This window comes from Papio anubis, chromosome 5, assembly GCF_008728515.1.
Source record: "Papio anubis isolate 15944 chromosome 5, Panubis1.0, whole genome shotgun sequence".
Classification (NCBI taxonomy): Eukaryota; Metazoa; Chordata; class Mammalia; order Primates; family Cercopithecidae; genus Papio; species Papio anubis.
Window position 1 is genome coordinate 72,852,370 of NC_044980.1, and position 20,914 is coordinate 72,873,283.

General features: G+C 39.1%; 1 long non-coding RNA gene across 1 annotated transcript in view; it reads left to right on the top strand.

The window, feature by feature from the left end:
• Positions 1-20,914, top strand: part of LOC103885207 — a 111,948-nt gene that overhangs the window by 37,077 nt on the left and 53,957 nt on the right. Inside the window, exon 2 of the long non-coding RNA XR_648146.3 lies at positions 959-1,076. This is a non-coding gene — a long non-coding RNA (uncharacterized LOC103885207). The remainder of the gene's footprint in view (positions 1-958; positions 1,077-20,914) is intronic.

The following is a 20,914-nucleotide window of genomic DNA, read 5'->3' on the forward strand; positions in this document are numbered from 1 at the left end:
GATCTGGGAAAGGCCTAGCTGCATGAATGGAGATTCTCTATAGATACAGAATTTCCCCCATAAAAGACCACTTTGCAGAGCCATTTTAAAATATGTCAAAGGAACATATTTTGGGGTAAAATATTTTGATTTCTTTCAGGGTCTACTATCTGTCATGGGATGCTATACTAGTCAGGTTGGAATCTGGTAACTTGTTGCCGAAGAGTCTGTTTTGTCAGTCTTATGATCTCTATCTTGGTCAGTTGTGCCTAAACTCCAAAAGGAGGAGTATGAGGAGGCCTGTCTGACCTTCTGCCCTGTCATGGCTGGGAATGTATTCCATTTTTCAGGTTGTTCTGGGGTCCCCCTGGCCAAGGGTGAGGCCAGTTCAGTCACTGGGTGGGGATATAGGATTTTATTTTTGGTTTACAATATAATCCAAATCCCTTTATTATATCAGGTCAACACATCAGACACTGCCACAGTCCCTTGCAGCCCCAAAGTACCCACTGCCTAACGCTGTGTCTGGGCAGATATATCTGGGCAGGCTCTGGGCCATGGAGGGAGCTTGACAATGCAGAAACGGAAACCTGGTGTATCACAACTTAGACATCCTTTTCCCAACACATCTGTCAGTCTTCTCCCCACCTGGAAGAATTTTCATTTACATTTAATTTCATTTGCATCTTGCCGACATTCCCTTTTACTTAGGTTTCCTTCTCCCTATCTCACTTCCTTCCTTCCTCAACCAGTTATAGTTTGACCACCCACCAAAATTTCTGTTAAGTGGAGCAATTGAGCGGTCTTTGTTTTACCACGTGACCGTTATCTAGGTAGGCTACCCCACTTTCCCATTAAGGTGTATTCCTGAACAAACACATAGTTCCCTCCTTAAACAAAATTTTGCAGTCAGCTTTTAAAATCATTTTCCTCCTTCCCATCAAGCCAAAGATAATAACCAGTGCTTCCACATTCACAGGTACTTCCTGGTATACACAGAGGAGTTGCCTACAGAAAACGTCCCGCAGAATGTTCCTGGAATTTGATCTCCACGTACTGTTCTGAGAGGCTAGCCTGCAGAGAACAAATGTAAGGAGGTATGTCATAAGATCAAGATATTTTGAAAATATTCACCCTCATTTCACATGGTAAATGGGAAATTAAGTATTTTCTTTTAAAAATAAACAACAAGGGAACTTTTGTTTCTATAAGAAAGACTAGGTAATTTGCTCTTCTTTATTTTTTAAATGTTTTTATTTTATTTATTTTTATTTGTGTGGGTATATAGTAGGTATGTATCTTTGCGGGGTACATGAGATATTTTAATACAGGTGTGCAATGTATAATAATCACATCGGGGTAAATGGGGTACTCATCACCTCAAGCATTCTTTGTGTCACAAACAATCTAACTATACCCTTTTAGTTATTATAAAATATATAATTAAATTATTTTGGACTATAATCACTTTGTTGTGCTAATGAATACTAGGTCTTATTCATTCTTTCTTTCTAACCATTTTTTTGTACCTGCTAACCTTCCCCACTTCCCTTTCCCCACTACCCTTCCCAGCCTCTAGTAACCATCCTTCTACTCTCTAGCTCCATGAATTCAATTGTTTTAATTTTTAGCTCTCACAAATAAGTGAGGGCATATGAAGTTTGCCTTTCTGTGCCTGGCTTATTTCATTTAACATACTGACCTCTGGTTCCATCCATGTTGTTGCAAGTGACAGCATCTCATTCTTTTTTATGGCTGAATAGTACTCTATTGTGTATAGGTACCACATTTTCTTTAGAGGACTAGGTAATTTGAGCCAAGCCTTTGACTGAGGGCAAACAGAAAAGCTGGATGAAAAAATATATACACACACACAGACACACACACACACACACACTTTAAAATATCAGAGAGCTAATAAGGTAGCTAAGGATTATTTTTCTATGATCTAGGAAAAGACAGAAATATATAGAGTTGAGCCTGGCAAATAGGGCTTTTTTCCTTGGAAGTGTTTAATGACTTCTGAATAGATTGCTGAAAGGCAGAGCAGAATTTTGAGTGGCTTCAGAGGCTAAAAGATGAAAAGTGGAGTCTAGGACCCTCTAAGATAACCTATTTCCATGCTTTGAATTGGAACCATCAAAGTCTGAATTCTAGGAGTAAGGATAAATCAGAAATATAAAACAGATTTATAGAGAGAGAGAGTGCTAGAAAAAAGAGAGAATGGTACAGAAAAAATAGTTTAAGAGAATTTTGAAGAAAATAGCCTGGGAATTTTCTAAGAATGATGAAATCATCCAGCCACAGATTTAAGAAGTATCATGAACCTCAAGAAAGCTAAATATAAAGGTCATTTAAATTATATATAAATTGTGATAATTTCTACAAAAGTATGCTGATTTAGATGCATAGAATTTATAGACCAATTTGGGATGATTAACATCTTTTTAATTTTCTTATTTATTTATTTATTTAATTTATTATTTTGAGACAAGGTCTTTCTCTCTGTTGCCCAGGCTGGAGTATAGTGGTGCAATCTTGGCTCCCTGCAACTTCTGCCTCCTGAACTCAAGCAATTCTCCTACCTTAGCCTCCCAAGTTAGCTCAGACTACAGGGCCAAGCCACTATGCCCAGCTAATTTTTGTATCTTTCGTAGCAATGGAGTTTCGCCATATTGCCCAGGCTGGTCTTGAACTACTGAGTTCAGCTGATCTGCCTACCTCAGTTCAGCTCATCCTGCTTCCCAAAGTGCTAGGATTACAGGCGTGAACCACCGCGCTGGGCCAGAGATAATTAACGTCTTAACAAAATGAATCTTCCAATCCATGGAGACAGTATATTTCTCCATTTATTTAGTTTTTCTTAAATTTCTCTTATCAGTATGTGCACAATTATTTTTAATTGTATTTTTGCAAAACAAATAACTCACATGTTCTTCAATAGGGTAGCTGTTAAGTAAAATTATTACACATACATACAAACAATGAAATTTTATCCAGCTTTTAAAATGATTCAGAACTCGCATATGAAGATGGTAAAATAAAGCCATATCACAGAATTTGTCTATTATCTAACAAGGTGATTTTTTGTTGCAAAAACATGGATAAAGAGCCCCAAACAAGAAAAGGGGCTCAAACTTATGCTATAAACTTCAAAAAGTACTGGGCAAAGAAAATGCAGAAAGTTCAAGTGCAGGCCTGCATCACTTCTAAGGCTACTCCACCTCCACCTGAATCAGTACTGGGGTAATGTTTTAAGTAAGAGAAATCCTGAGAATTTTGAGCAAAATCAACCAATTCAAAGAGAAGTGGACTTACAGTTGATAAGGTTGGCAGATAATACAGCTTCAGGATAATTGGCTCTACTGAATAAAGCAATCCAATAAAGAAGGAGCAAAGGGAGCATTCCAAATTTTCAAAAAGATAGTACAGAAAATATCCTTGAAGTGAAGGATAAAAAGATGTACACTTAAAGGCATAGTCTCTATCTCAGAAAACTGACATAAAGCAATAGACATTGACACACTGGTTAAGTTGCTAAACATGAAAGAATTCTTCAAATAGTCAGCCAGAACAAAGCAAGTCACCAAAAGAAGGAAAATGTGAGATGGTTTCCAAATTCTCCGCAGAAACACTTATTACAGAGGACAATGGAGCAACCTATAGACATTTTCCAGGGTTAAAGAATGACTCAAGGATACTTGGCACAACAAAAATTGTTAATCATGTGTCAAGGAAACAGGCATTCATTTTCAAATATGAATAGTGTGTGAGTCGTTGAAAACCATTTTGACAATGAAATCTAGCCAATCAAGAACTAAATAAAAATTAATAATCCAGGAATGGCGAAGTCATAGAAAAAGGATTGTTGTAAACAATTAATTCAGTTATGTAGAAAATGAAACTAAACATCTGGGAAAATTCTGGTTGCAATACAGAATTTAATGTTATCAACTTGAGCAAAGTAAGAATAACATAATTAGCAACAACAACAAAATACAGATGCGGGGGTGGGGGTAAAAGGAAAGAAGAAACAGATGCATACTGACCTATTCACTTTTCACAATCAGGAGTCAACTAATGCTGTTGGGAGAAAAGGCTGGGTGTGATGACTCACACCTGTAATCCCAGCACTTTGGGAGGCTGAAGTGAGTGGATCAGTTGAGGTCAGGAGTTTGAGACCAGCCTGGCCAATATGGTAAAACCCCATCTCTACTAAAAAATAATAATAATAAAAATAAAATTGCAAAAAAAATGACAAGTTGGAGACTAATCATTTAATTTTTTAAATAACCTTAAATTTTATAGGAATTAATAAAATTTATTGTAGTGAAAGATTATTGATCTAGTATAGCTATTTTTTTCATTTTCCATCAGCATATTTTTCTTCTGTTAAATTCAAATTAGATTTCCAAAACTACACGGATGAATGTCACAGACTCACCTTGTGCAAAAGAAACAGATACAAAGGAATACATACTATATGTTTCCATTTGTATAAAGATCCAAAAGATGAAACAAATGTACCCCTGCATGGTGAGGGCAAGAGACTAATGACTGGGTCTAGGCATTAGGGAGCCTTCTGTTGCACTGTGAATGTCTTTTTTTTTTTTTTTTTTTTTTTTGGGGAGGGGGATTTTTGCTCTGCCCCGGGTGGGGGGCGGTGGCGGGGGTTCTCCTCCCTCTGCAAGCTCCGCCTCCCAGGTTTACGCCATTCTCCTACCTCAGCCTCCCGAGTAGCTGGGACTACAGGCGCCCGCCAACCCGCCCGGCTAGTTTTTTTGCATTTTTTAGTAGAGACGGGGTTTCACCGTGTTAGCCAGGATGGTCTCGATCTCCTGACCTTGTGATCCGCCCGTCTCGGCCTCCCAAAGTGCTGGGATTACAGGCTTGAGCCACCGCGCCCTTATATGTGGGTTGCATGTCCATGGGTGTGTATATATATACATACAAATCCACTGAGGTGTACACTTAACATTTTTGCATGTTGCTGTGCATATATAGGTTTTTCAACATTTAAATTAAATATAATGCTTTTTATTTAAAAATAGCATAGATAGTAAAGTTTAATTTTTTTCTTCAACTTCTACTTTAAGTTCTGGGGTACATATGCAGGATATGGAGGTTTGTTACATAGGTAAACATGTGCCACGGTGGTTTGCTACACAGATCAATCCATCACCTAGGTGTTAAGCCCAACATCCATTAGCTGTTCTTCCTGATGCTTTCCCTCCCCATGCCCCACTCTTACAGGGCCAGTGCGTGTTATTCCTTCCAATGTGTTCATGTGTTCTCATCATTCAGTTCCCCCTTATAAGTAAGAGTGTGCAGTGTTGGGTTTTCTGTTCCTGCATTAGTTTGCTGAGAACAATGGCTGCCAGCTCCATCCATGTCCCTGCAAAGGACATAATCTCATTCCTTTTTATGGCTGTACAGTACTCCATGGTGTACATGTACCACATTTTCTTTATCCAGTCTATTACTGTTGGGTATGTTGGTTGATTCCATGTCTTTGCTATTGTGGTTGCAAGGAACATACGTGTGCATGTGTCTTTATAATAGAATGATTTATATTCCTTTGGGTATTCGCCCAGTAACGGTATTGCTGGGTCAAATGGTATTTTAGTTCTTTGAGGAATTGCCAAACTGTCTTCCACACTGGCTGAACTAATTTACATTCCCACCAACAGTGTAAAAGCATTCCTTTTTCTCCGTATCCTTGCCAGCATCTGTTGTTTCTTGACTTTTTAATAATTACCATTCTGACTGGTGTGAGATTGTATCTCACTGTGGTTTTGATTTGCATTTCTCTAATGATCAGTGATGTCAAGCTTTTTTTCATATGTTTGTTGGTTGCATGAATGTCTTCTTTTGAGAAGTGCCTGTTCTTGTCCTTTGCCCCGTAAAGGTTAATTTAAAAATTTTTTTTTGAATTTATCTATTCTTCTTTCTATGCATATTTTCAATCTATGCATATTTATATATTCAAAGAGAGATATCTGGAATAAATGTCAAGTGATAGAAACTGGTAATTTCAGGGTGAAGGGGTTTGGGTGATTTATTGCTTTTTTGTTGTACTTTTCTATATTGCTTGAGTCTTTATAATCAGCATAATTAGGAAACAAAAAAGTTATTTTAAAATAATGGTTCAGATACGTATTTCTGCATCCAAAAGTGTCTCAGACATATTTTTAATTTTAAAAGATTATAGGCCAGGCGCGGTGACTCATGCCTGTAATCCCAGCACTTTGGGAGGCTGAGGCTGGCAGATCACTTGAGGTCAGGAGTTCGAGATCAGCCTAGACAACATGGCAAAACCCCATTTCTACTAAAAATTCAAAAATTAGCCGGGTGTGGTGGCATGCACCTGTAATCCCAGCTATTAGGGAGGCTGAGGCAGGAGAATTGCGTGAACCTGGGAGGCAGAGATTGCAGTGAGCCAAGATCGTGCCACTGTACTCCAGTCTCGGCAACAGAGCATGACTGTCTCACACACACACAAAAAGATCATAAAATATTATATTATGATCCATTTTTAATTAAAACAAACAAACATAAACCCTTATGTCAATGTAGTTTTTTTTAACGTCTAGAAATAAAGACTCCAAAAGAGTCTGGAAATCCCAATAACAAAATTTATTGGCAGCAATAAAATAGATAATTATTTTTCTTTCATCTTTGCACTTCTTTATATCACATTGATTTTTAGATTTTTTCTGATTATTTAAAGTTTTTTATAATAAAAGGTATGTATTACTTGTATAATGAAAAAAATTGCTATTTTCATTGATGGAATAAAGGGAGAAGGGAAAAAAATGGAAAAATAATCCATTAGGAAATAGAATTGAAAGAATCCCATGAAGGAAATGACTAGACTTGGAGTGCTGATAGGAAAGCCAGGCCACATGTGTGAGAAATTGTTTCTGGAACTGGACTCCTGTGGACTTATAAAGAATCTGACTATTGCAAAGTATGGCCAAAAGACTAAAGAGAATGAGTGTATGTGTTTGGCACATGTGAAGGCAAGTATGATGCAGTTAAATGGCAAATCTCCAAACAGCTGGGCAGGGTAAGTCTTGACATTTGTAATGTCAAAGTGAGACCCCATCTCTACAAAAAATTTAAAAAATAAAAACATAGCCAGGCATGGTGGCACACGCCTATAGTCCCAGGTACTTGGGAGGCTAAGGTAGGGGAATCACCTGAGCCCAGGAGTTCAAGACTGCAGTGAGCTGTGATCACACCACTGCACTCCAGCCTGGGTGAAAGCACAAGACCCTGTCTCTAAAACACACACACACACACACACACACACACACACCCTCTCACACATATACATACATAGATGCAATATGTCTATTAGTAGTTTGTTAAAAGAGATTATGGTACATTCCCTGCATATGGAATAAAATGCAACCATTAAAAGTTAATATGCATATCTGTATTATTTGTGGCTACAACACATTGATGAATAAACAAGCAAGTAGCAAAAAACATGCATAGCACATTCTCATTTTAATGTTATGTGTGTGGCTATGTGTTTGTGTCTGTGTCTGTGTGTATATACACAGACACACACAGAAAAGAAAGTTTGGGCAGATATCTGGCCAATGTTAGCAGCTATTCTGTGAGGTGAAATTACCAGTGATATTCACATTTGTGGTGGTTGATTTCTTTTTTTACAATGAATATAGACTTATTTTGTAATCTAAAAGAGTTAGTTTCTTTCATTTGTTCTTTTTATTCTTTTTTTCTTTTTTCTTTTCTTTTCTTTTTTTTTTTTTTTTTTTTTTTTTGAGACAGGTTCTTATTCTGTCACCCAGGCTAGAGTGCAGTGGCCTGATTACAGCTCACTGCAGCCTCCATCCTCCTGGGCTCAAGCAATCCTCCTACCTCAGCCTCTTGAGTAGCTAGGACACAGGTATGCACCACTACATCCAGTTTTTTATTATTTATTTTTGTAGAGATTGGGATGGGTAGGGGTCTTACTATGTTGCCCAGGCTGGTCTTGAATCCCTGGGCTCAAATGATCCTCCTGCCCTAGCCTCCTAAAGTATTGGGATTACAGGAATGAGCCACTGTACCTGGCTTATTATTATTATTTGAGACAGGGTCTCACTGTGTCACCCAGGCTGGAATGCAGTGGCATAATCATAGGTCATCTAAGCGTAAATGATCCTCCTGCCTCAGCCTCCCGAGTAGCTAGGACTGCAGGCATGAGCCACTACTACTGACTTATTTGTTCTTTTTTTGATTTTTCATCCACCACTAAGAGTCATACAAGCCAATGTCATTTTTGAATTTTAAAAATGTAAACCTTTAGAAATTTCAAACAGAGGAGAGACAGTTCTCTGTAATTATTATAAAGGTCCTGATATAAAAATCTACCATTTCAAATTTTTTTAACATGGCACAAAAAAACCAGGAAGATAATGAAAAGTATCAGTGAAGGCTATAGAATGGTGAACACCTAAGTGAGAATAGTTCATATTTTGTTAACCACATGGCTAAGGATTTCACCCTAGCCTCATAAAAAGAGGTAATTGAGGTTAACCTCAAAATCACACTGACCCTTTTTATGGTAGGTTACAAGGATATGTGTGCCTAAATTAATTTTAAAAATATTTGGAGTGTAGAGCCAGCCACTTCCAGATGGATGGAATAAGGACTTCCAATATCTGCTCCTTCATAAAAGCAAGGAAAACTCTGGAAAAAAAAGAAAAGTCAAAATAAACATTTTCAGAACTCTGAAAATTAATCTATTATTTAAAATACTCTGCAAAGCATTTATTGAAGAGAATGGCTGAATCTCAGTAATAACAGTGAGCTTTGTGATGTTTTACTTGCCCCTTCTCATGCCTTTTCCCCAACTCTGTGGCAACCTTGAAAACCAACAGCCTGGTAATGGTGGTAGCCAGGAAACCCAGCAGACTGCCAGCCACTGCAGGGAGCAGAATGGGTTTGGAGCTTCCCAAAAGCTCTATCCCCAGAGAGTTGTCACTATTTGACCTATCTGTCAGTTTCCTGAAAATTCTCATTCGCAAGGCTTCTGATGGTTAATTTCATGTGACAACCTGAATGGGTCATGGTGCCCAGATATTTGGCCAAACACTATTCTAGCTGTTTCTGTAAAGGCATTTGTTAGATGATATTTAAAGCTGTGGACTTTGAATAAAGCAGACCACCCTCCATAATGTGAGTGGAACTCTGAAAAGTTGAAGGCCTTTATAGAGCAAAAACTGATCTCCCCCAAGCAAGAAGAAATTCTGCCAGCAGGTTGCCTTTGGAATTCAGACTGTAATTCTTCCCTGGGTCTCCAACCTGTCAGCCTACCCTGCAGATTTTGTGCTTTGTCCCTCCACCATTACATTAAGGAATTTAAGCCAATTACTTAACACAATTACAAAATAAATCTCTTTCACTCTCTCTGTCTCTCTTTCTCTAACTGTGCACAAATAACAGTTCATGTTAGCACACAACAAGATGGTGCCTCCTGAAAGCCAAGAGGGCCCTCACCAAGAATTGAATCTTCCAGCACCTTGGTCTTGAACTTTCCAGCCTCCAGAACTGTGAGAAATAAATGTCTGTTTTTAAGTCACCCCATTTATGATATTTTGTTATAGTAACCCAAGTTGACTAAGATACTTATCTCATATCGCATACAAAAATTAATTTGAATCAAAGACCTAAATGTGTGAGCTAAAACTACAAAACTGTTAGAAGAAAACATAAGCCTAAATCATAATGATCTTGGATTAGGCAATGGTTTCTTCGGTGTGATACAAAAAACATCATCAAAGTTAAAAACTTTTGTACTGCAAATAATACTATTAAGAAAGTTAAAAGACAACACATAATTTGGGAAAAAATATTTTCAAATCAACCATTAGATAAGGAAATTATCTGGATCATATAAAGAACTCTTGTCAAGTCACTTCCAAGATGGCCAAGTAGGAACAGCTCCAGTCTACAGCTTCCAGCAAGACAGACACAGAAGATAGGCTGCATTTCCAACTGAGATACCTGGTTCATCTCACTGGGACTGGCTGGACAGAGAGTGCAGCCCACAGAGGGCTAGCCAAAGCAGGGCAGGGTGTCACCTCACCAGAGAAGCGCAAGGAGTTGGGGGATTTCCCTTTCCCAACCAAGAGAAGCTGAGAGTGACTGTACCTGGAGAAGCTGTACACTCTCGCCCAAATACTGTGCTTTTCCCATGGTCTTCACAACAGGTAGACCAGGAGATCTCCTCTTGTGCCTGGCTCAGCAGGTCCCATGCCCATGGAGCCTTGCTTGCTGCTAGCACAGCAGTCTGAAATCAACCTGGGATGTGGGAGCTTGGCGGGGGGAGGGGCGTCCACCATTGCTGAGGCTTGAGTAGGTGGTTCTATGCTCACAGTGTAAACAAAGCAGCAGGGAAGTTCAAACTGGGTGGAGCCCACCCCAGCTCAGCAAGGCCTCTCTAGAATCCACCTCTGCGGACAGGGCATATCTGAACAAAAGGCAGCAGACAGCTTCTCCAGACTTAAACGTCCCTGCCTGACAGCTCTAAACAGAGCAGTGGTTCTCCCAGCAGGGCATTTGAGCTCCGGTAACGAACAGACTGCCCCCTCAAGTGGGTCCCTGACACCCATGTAGCCTGATTGGGAGACACCTCCCAGTAGGGGCTGACAGACACCTCATACAGGCGGGTGCCCCTCTGGGACAAAGCTTCCAGAGGAAGGATCAGGCAGCAATACTTGCTGTTCCCAGGCAAACTGGGTCTGGAGTGGACCTCCAGCAAACTCCAACAGGCATGCAGCTGAAGGGCCTGTTAGAAGGAAGACTAACGAACAGAAAGGAATAGCATCAACATCAAGAAAAAGGACATCCACACCAAAACTCCATCCGTAGGTCACCAACATCAAAGACCAAAGATAAAACCACAAAGATGAGGAGAACCCAGAGCAGAAAGGCTGAAAATTCCAAAAACCAGAACATCTCTTCTCCTCCAAATGAACACAACTCCTCACCAGTAAGGGAACAAAACTGGACGGAAAATGAATTTGATGAGTTGACAGAAGTAGGCTTCAGAAGGTCGGTAATAACAAACTTCTCCAAGCTAAAGGAGCATGTTCTGACCCATAGCAAGGAAGCTAAAAACCTTGAAAAAAGATTAGATGAATGGCTAACTAGAATAAACAGTGTAGAGAAGACCTTAAATGACCTGATGGAGCTGAAAACCACAGTACGAGAACTGCGTGAAGCATACACAAGTTTCAATAGCCGATTCAATCAGCAGAAGAAAGGATATCAGTGATTGAAGATCAAATTAATGAAATAAAGTAAGATGACAAGATTAGATAACAAAGAGTGAAAAGAAATGAACAAAGCCTCCAAGAAATATGGAACTATGTGAAAAGTCCAAATCTACATTTGATTGGTGTACCTGAAAGTGATGGGGAGAATGGAACTAAGTTAGAAAACATGCTTCAGGATATTATCCAGGAGAACTTCCCCAACCTAGCAAGGCAGGCCATCATTCAAATTCAGGAAATACAGAGAACATCACAAAGATACTCCTCAAGAAAAGCAACCCCAAGACAAATAATTGTCAGATTCACCAAGGTTGAAATGAAGGAAAAAATGTTAAGGGCAATCAGAGAGAAAGGTCGGGTTATCCACAGAGGGAAGTCCATCAGACTAACAATGGATCTCTCTGCAGAAACCCTACAAGCCAGAAGAGAGTGGGGGCCAATATTCAACATTCTTAAAGAAAAGAATTTACAGACAAGCAAATGCTGAGAGATTTTGTCACCACTGGGCTTGCCTTACAAGAGCTCCTGAAGGAAGCACTAAACATAGAAAGGAACAACCAGTACCAGCCACTGCAAAAACATGCCAAATTGTAAAGACCATTGACGCTATGAAGAAACTACATCAATTAATGGGCGAAATAACCAGCTAGCATCATAATGACAGGATCAAATTCACACATAACAATATTAACCTTAAATGTAAACAGGCTAAATGCCCCAATTAAAAGACACAGACTGGCAAGTTGGATAAAGAGTCAAGACCCATCAGTGTGCTGTATTCAGGAGACCCATCTCATGTGTAAAGACACACATAGGCTCAAGATAAAGGGATGGAGGAAGATCTACCAAGCAAATGGAAGGCGAAAAAAGCAGGGGTTGCAATCCTGGTCTCTGATAAAACAGACTTTAAACCAGCAAAGATCAAAAGAGACAAAGAAGGCCATTACATAATGGTAAAGGGATCAATGCAACAAGAAGAGCTAACTATCCTAAATATATATGAACCCAATACAGGAGCACCCAGATTCATAAAGCAAGCCCTTAGAGACCTACAAAGAGACTTAGACTCCCACACAATAATAATGGGAGACTTTAACAACCCACTGTCAATATTAGATCAATGGGACAGAAAATTAACAAGGATATCCAGGACTTGAACTCAGCTCTGGACCATGTGGGCCTAATAGACATCTATAGAACACCCCAAATCAACAGAATATACATTCTTCTCAGCACCACATCTCACTTATTCTAAAATTGACCACATCATTGAAAGTTAAACACTCCTCAGCAAATGTGAAAGAACAGAAATCACAACAAACTGTCTTTCAGACCACAGTGCAATCAAATTAGAACTCAGGATTAAGAATCTCACTCAAAACCGCAGTACTACATGGAAACTGAACAACCTGCTCCTGAATGGACTACTGGGTAAATAATGAAATGAAGGCAGAAATAAAGATGTTCTTTGAAACCAATGAGAACAAAGACACAATGTACCAGAACCTCTGGGACATTTATAGCAGTGTGTAGAGGGAAATTGATAGCACTAAATGCCCACAAGAGAAAGCAGGAGAGATCTAAAATTGACACCCTAACATCACAATTAAAAGAACTGGAGAAACAAGAGCAAACAAATTCAAAAGCTAGCAGAAGACAAGAAATAACAAACATCAGAGCAGAGCTGAAGGAGATAGAGACACCAAAAGCCCTTCAAAAAATCAATGAATCCAGGAGCTGGTTTTTTGAAAAGATCAACAAAATTGATAGACTGCTAGTCAGACTAATAAAGAAGAAAAGAGAGAAGAATGAAATAGATGCAACAAAAAATGATAAAGAGGGTATCACCCCCAATCCCACAGAAATACAAACCATCGTCAGAGAATCCTATAAATGCCTCTCTGCAAATAAACTAGAAAATCTAGAAGAAATGGATAAATTCCTGGACACACACACACTCCCAAGACTAAACCAGGAAGAAGTTGACTCTCTGAATAGACCAATAATAGATTCTGAAATTGAGGCAATAATTAGTAGCCTACCAACCAAAAAAAGTCCAGGACCAGATGGATTCACAGCCGAATTCTACCAGAGGTACAAAGAGGAGCTGGTACCATTCCTTCTGAAACTATTCCAGTCAATAGAAAAAGAGGGAATCCTCTCTAACTTATTTTATGAGGCCAGCTTCATCCTGATACCAAAGCCCGGCAGAGACCCAACAAAAAAAGAGAATTTTAGACCAATATCCCTGATGAACATCAATGCGAAAATCCTCAATAAAATAATAGCAAACTGAATGCAGTAGCACATCAAAAAGCTTATCCACCACGATCAAGTTAGCTTCATCTCTGGGATGCAAGGCTGGTTCAACATGCACAAATCAATAAACATAATCCATCACATAAACAGAACCAATGACAAGAACCACATGATTATCTCAATAGATGCAGAAAAGGCCTTCGACAAAATTCAACAGCCTTTCATGCTAGAAACTCTCAATAAACTAGGTATCAATGGAACCTATCTCAAAATAATAAGAGCTATTTATGACAAACCCACAGCCACTATCATACTGAATGGGCAAAAACTGGAAGCATTCCCTTTGAAAACCGGCACAAGACAAGGATGCCCTCTCTCATCACTCCTATTCAACATAGTATTGGAAGTTCCGGTCAGGGCAATCAGGTAAGAGAAAGCAAAAAAAGAGTATTCAGATAGGAGAGGAAGTCAAATTGTCTCTGTTTGTAGATGACATGATTGTATATTTAGAAAACCCCATCATCTCAGCCCAAAATCTCCTTAAGCTGATAAGCAACTTCAGCAAAGTCTCAGGATACGAAATCAATGTGCAAAACTCACAAGCATTCCTATACACCAATAACAGACAGAGAGCCAAATCATGAGTTAATTCCCATTCACAGTTGCTACTAAGAGAATAAAATACCTAGGAATACAGCTTACAAGGGATGTGAAGGATCTCTTCAAGCAGAACTACAAACCACTGCTCAGGGAAGTAAGAGAGGACACAAACAAATGAAAAAACATTCCATGCTCATGGATAGAAAGAATCAATATCGTGAAAATGGCCTTACTGCCCAAAATAATTTATAGATTCAATGCTATCCCCATGAAGCTACAACTGACTTTCTTCACAGAATTGGGAGAAAAGCTACTTTAAACTTCATATGGAACCAAAAAAGAGCCCACATAGCCAAGACAATCCTGGGCAAGAAGAACAAAGCGGAGGCATCACACTACCTGACTTCACACTTTACTACAAGGCTACAGTAATCAAACAGCATGGTACTGGTACCAAAACAGATACATAGACCAATGGAGCAGAACGGAGGCCTCAGAAATAACACCACACATTTACCACCATCCGATCTTTGACAAACCTGACACACACAAGCAATGGGGAAAATATTCCCTATTTAATAAATGGTGTTGGCTAGCCATATGCAGAAAACTGAAACTGGACCCCTTCCTTACACTTTATACGAAAAGCAACTCAAGATGGATGAAAGACTTAAATGTAAGACCTATAACCATAAAAGTCCTAGAAGAAAACCTGGGCAATACTATTCAGGATATAGGCATGGGCAAAGACTTCATGTCTAAAACACCAAAAGCAATGGCAACAAAAGCCAAAATTCACAAATGGGATCTAATTATACTAAAGAGCTTCTGCACAGCAAAAGAAACTATCCTCAGAGTTAACAGGCAGTAGAACATTTTTGCTATCTATCCATCTGACAAAGGGCTAATATCCATACTCTACAAAGAACTTAAACAAATTTACCAAAAAAAAAAAAAAGCAAACAACCACATCAAAAAATAGGCAAAGGATATGAACAGACACTTCTCAAAAGAAGACATTTATGCAGCCAACAAACATATGAAAAATGCTCATCATCACTGGTCATCAGAGAAATGCAAATCAAAACCACAATGAGATACCATCTCATACCAGTTAGAATGGTGATGATTAAAAAGTCAGGAAGCAACAGATGCTGGAGAGGTTGTGGAAAAATAGGAACACCTTTACACTGTTGTGGGAGTGTAAATTAGTTCAACCATTGTGGAAGACAGTGTGGCGATTCCTCAAGGATCTAGAACTAGAAATACCATTTGACCCAGCAATCCCATTACTGGACATATACCCAAAGGATTATAAATCATACTATGATAGAGACATATGCACACATATGTTTATTGTGGCACTATTCACAATAGCAAAGACTTGGAACCAACCCAAATGTCCAACAGTGATAGACTGGATTAAGAAAATGTGGCACATATACACCATGGAATACTATGCAGACATAAAAAAGGATGAGTTCATGTCCTTTGCAGGGACATGGATGAAACTGGAAACCATTATTCTCAGGAAACTATCACAAGATCAGAAAACCAAACACCACATGTACTCACTTATAAGTGGGAGTTGAACAAGAACAACACATGGACACAGGGAGGGGAACGTCACACACCAGGGCCTGTTGGGGGTGGAGGGCTAAGGGAGGGATAACATTAGGAGAAATACCTAATGTAGGTGACCGGTTGATGGGTTCAGTAAACCACCATGTCACGTGTATACCTATGTAACAAAACTGCACGTTCTGCACATGTAACCCAGAACTTTAAGTATAATAATAATGATAAAGAATTCTTACAACTCAATAGTAAAAACACAACTCAATTTTTAAAATGGGCAAATGGACCAATAATCAGTTCTGAAATTGAGGCAATAATAAATAGCCTGCCAACCAAAAAAGCCCAGGACCAGATGGATTCACAACTGAATTCTACCACATGTACAAAGAAGACCTGGTATCATTCCTACTGAAACTATTCCCGAAAATTGGGAAGGAGGGATTCCTCCCTAATTCATTCTATAAGGCCAGCATTATCCTGATACCAAAACCTGGCAGAGATACAACAAAAAAGAAAACTTCAGGCCAATATCCTTGATGAACATTGATTCAAAAATCCTCAACAAAATGCTGGCAAACCAAGTCCAGCAGCATGTCAAAAAGCTTATCCAGCACAATCAAATGGGCTTCATCCCTGGGATGCAAGGTTGGTTCAACATATGCAATCAATAAATGTGATTCCTCACATAAATAGAACTAAAGACAGAAACCACATGCTTATCTCAATAGATGCAAAAAAGGTTTTTGATAGAATTCAACATCCCTTCATGTTAAAAACTCTCAATAGGCCGGGCGCGGTGGCTCAAGCCTGTAATCCCAGCACTTTGGGAGGCCGAGACGGGTGGATCACGAGGTCAGGAGATCGAGACCATCCTGGCTAAAACGGTGAAACCCTGTCTCTACTAAAAAATACAAAAAAATAGCCGGGCGTGCTGGTGGGTGCCTGTAGTCCCAGCTACTTGGGAGGCTGAGGCAGGAGAATGGCGGGAACCCGGGAGGCGGAGCTTGCAGTGAGCTGAGATCCGGCCATTGCACTCCAGCCTGGGCGGCAGAGCAAGACTCCGTCTCAAAAAAAAAAAAAAAAAAAAAAAAAAAAAAAAAAAAAAAAAAAAAAAACTCTCAATAAACTAGATATTGAAAGAACATACCTCAAAATAATAAGAGTTACATATGACAAACCCACAGCCAACACCATACTGAATGGGCAAAAGCTGGAAACATTCCCCTTGAAAACCAGCACAAGACAAGGATGCCCTCTCTCACCACTCCTGTTCAATATAGTATTGGAAGTTCTGGCAAGGGCAATCAGGTAAGAGAAAGAAATAAAGGCATTTAGACAGGAAGAAAGGAAGTTAAACCATCCCCTGCTTGCGTATGACATGATCCTATGAATACAAAAACCCATCATCTCAGCCCAAAAACTTCTTAAGCTGATAAGCAACTTCAGCAATGTCTCAGGATACAAAACCAATGTGCAAAAATTGCTAGCATTCCTATACACCAACAACAGTCAAGCTGAGAGCCAAATCACAAATAAACTCCCACTCACAATTTCCACAGAAAGAATAAAATACCTAGGAATACAGCTAACTAGGGCAGGGAAAGATATCTACAAGGAGAACTACAAACCACTGCTGAAAGAAATCAGAGATGACACAAACAAATGGAAAACATTGCATATTCATGGATAGCAAGAATCAGTATCATTAAAATGGCCATACTGCCAAATCAATTTATAGATTCATTGCTATGCCCATTAAACAACCATTGACATTCTTCACAGAGCTAGAAAATACTATTTTAAAATTCATATGGAAACAAAAAAATGGCCCGAAGAGCCAAGGCAATCCTAAGCAAAAAGAACAAAGCTGGAGGCATCACACAACTCAACTTCAAACTATACTACAAGGCTACAGTAACCAAAACAGCATGGTATTGGTACAAGAACAGACACATAGACAAATGATACAAGAACAGACACATAAAACAGACATAATTTCCCTAGAATAGGGAAACCAGAAATAAGAGCACACACCTACAACTATCTGATCTTTGAGAAACCTGACCAAAAAAAAAAAAGCAGTGAGGAGAGGAAAGGATTCCCTATTCAATAAATGGCACTGGGATAACTGGCTAGTCACATGCGGAAGATTGAAACTGAACCCCTTCCTTACACCATATACAAAAATTAACTCAAGATGGATTAAAGACTTAAATGTAAAACCCAAAACTATAAAAACCCTGGAAGACAACCTAGGCAATTCCATTCGGGACATAGGCATGGGCAAAGATTTCATGATGAAGACACCAAAAGCAATTGCAACAAAAGCAAAAAATTGACAAATGGAATCTAATTAAACTACAGAGTATCTGCACAGCAAAAGAAACTACTAACAGAGTAAACAGACAACCTACAGAATGGGAGAAAATTTTTGCAGACTATGTATCTGACAAAGGCCTAATATCCGGCATCTATAAGGAACTTAAACGAATTTACAAGAAAAAAAAATCCCCCTAAAAAAGTGGACAAATGACATGAACAGACACTATTTAAAAGACGACATACATGTGGCCAATAATCATATGAAAAAAGGCTCAACAACACTGATTGTTAGAGAAATGCAAATCAAAACCACAATGAGATACCATCTAACACCAGTCAGAATGGCTACTATTGAAAAGTCAAAAAATAACAGATGCTGCAGAGATGATAGAGAAAAAGGAATGCGTACACACTGTTGGTAGGAGTGTAAATTAGTTCAGCCTTGTGGAAGACAATGTTGCAATTCCTCAAAGACCTAAAGACAGAAATACTATTCAACCCAGCCATCCCATTAATGGGTACCTACCCAGAGGAATAGAAATCATTCTATTATCAAGATACATGTATGTGTATGTTCACTGAAGCACTATGCAGCAAATATATGGAATCAACCTAAATGTCCATCAGTGATATACTGGATAAAGAAAATTTGGTACATATATGCCATGGAATACTATGCAGCCATTAAAAAGAACAAGATCATGGCCTTTGCAGGGATGGAGGATGGAACTGGAGGCCATTATCCTTAGCAAACTACCACAGGAACATAAAACCAAATGCCTCATGTTCTCACTTATAAGTGGGAGCTAATGATGAGAACACATGAACACATGGAGGGAAACAACACACTGGGGCCTTTTGGAGGACGGAGAGTGGGAGGAGGGAGAGGATCAAGAAGATCAACTAATGGGTACTAGGTTTAATACCTGGGTGATGAAATAATCTGTACAACAAATCCCCATGACACGAGTTCACCTATGTGACAAACCTGCACTTGTACCCCTGAACTTAAAAGTTAAAAAAAAAAATGGGACTTGAATAGAAATTTCTCCAAGAATACACACTAATGGCCAATACATACATGAAAAGAAGCTCAACATCATTAGTTATTAATGGGAAAACAAGGCCGGGTGCGGTGGCTCAAGACTGTAATCCCAGCACTTTGGGAGGCTGAGACGGGCGGATCACGAGGTCAGGAGATCGAGACCATCCTGGCTGAAATGGTGAAACCCCGTCTCTACTAAAAAATACGAAAACTTAGCCGGGCGAGGTGGCGGGCGCCTGTAGTCCCAGCTACTCGGGAGGCTGAGGCAGGAGAATGGCGTAAACCCGGGAGGTGGAGCTTGCAGTGAGCTGAGATCCGGCCACTGCACTCCAGCCTGGGTGACAGAGCGAGACTTCGTCTCAAAAAAAAAAAAAAAAAAAATTAATGGGAAAACAAAACCCAATGGGATACTGCTTCTCATCTACTAGGATGGCTATAATAAAAAAGACAGATAATCAGTGTTGGCAAGAATGTGAAGAAATTGGAACCCTGAAAACATTGCTGGTGGGAATGTAAAATGATGCAGCTGCTTTGGAAGACAGATAGGCAATTCCTTAAAAAGTTAAATGTAGAGGTATCACATGGTCCAGCAATTCTACTGCTCAGTATTTACCCAAGAGAAATGGAAAAGCATATGTCCATACAAAAAACTTGTTTCTAGCAGCATTATTCATAATAGCCAAAAACTGAATATAATTTAAATATTCATCAACTGCTTAATGGTGTATAAACAAAATATGGTATATCCATTCAGTGCAATAGTATTCATTTTTGGAAAAATAAAATACTGATACTGGCTATAACATGGATGGAACCTTGAAAACTTCATGCCACATGAAAGAAGTCAGACACAAAAGTCATATGTTATATGATTCTATTGACATGAAAAACCCAGAAGAGGCAAATCTATAGAGACAAAAAGTAGATTAATGGTTTCCAGGGATTAGACTGAGGAATGGGGAGTGACTGCTAAAGGGTACAGGTTTCGTTCTGCGGAGAAGTAAATGTTCTGGAATTAGGTAGTGGTGATAGTTGCATGACTTTGTGAATATACTAAAAAAAGCCACTGAATTGTACACTTAAAAAATAAAAATGTTGGGAAATTTTTAAGAAACCATTTGTTTTTTTAATTGCACAAATACTTTATATCTTTTTAAAAACCCAGAAAATATAGTATGCAAAGAAGTTAATGATCAATTATGCTACCACTCCGAGATAATGGGCTGTTAATATTTTGTCTTACATCCTTCTGTATTTTTAAAATTTCTTTTTACAAAAAACAAGTACACAGAGAATTAAATATCAAATATTTCTCTTTAAGCCATTGTTCAATTGTCGTCTCGAACTTCCCTCTGTTGTTATCCTTGCCATTCTCTTTGCCATTTTCATGGCTGTGTTCTCTGTGTTCTTGGTTTCACATCTTCTCTCTTGCTTTAATCACTTTTTTGGAGGATAGGAGGGAATGGGCGACAGTCTGAGCAACATGCCTGTCTCAGGTCACACTGCTGTAGTTTGGGTTGGTGGCCCTCAGCCTCCAGTGCTCAGTGGATGTCCTGGGATCTTGCTTTACCATCATCCTGGAGAGCCCCTTGTTTCTCTCCTGGGGTGGATTTCCAATTTATTTTATACCAAGTCTTCCTCTGTCTGAGTTTAATCCTTTATTTTGGTGTAACAATCCTCCACTAGAATCCTGGAAAAAAAAGATGCTTAGAAGGTAACTTCTTTGAGGCCTTGCATGTTTCAAAATGCGTCTAATCTATGCTCATGTTAAATGCTAGTAAGGATAGATTGCAAATGCTGGTTCAGGGTGGTAAAAGTGCTGCTTATTACTGTCTGG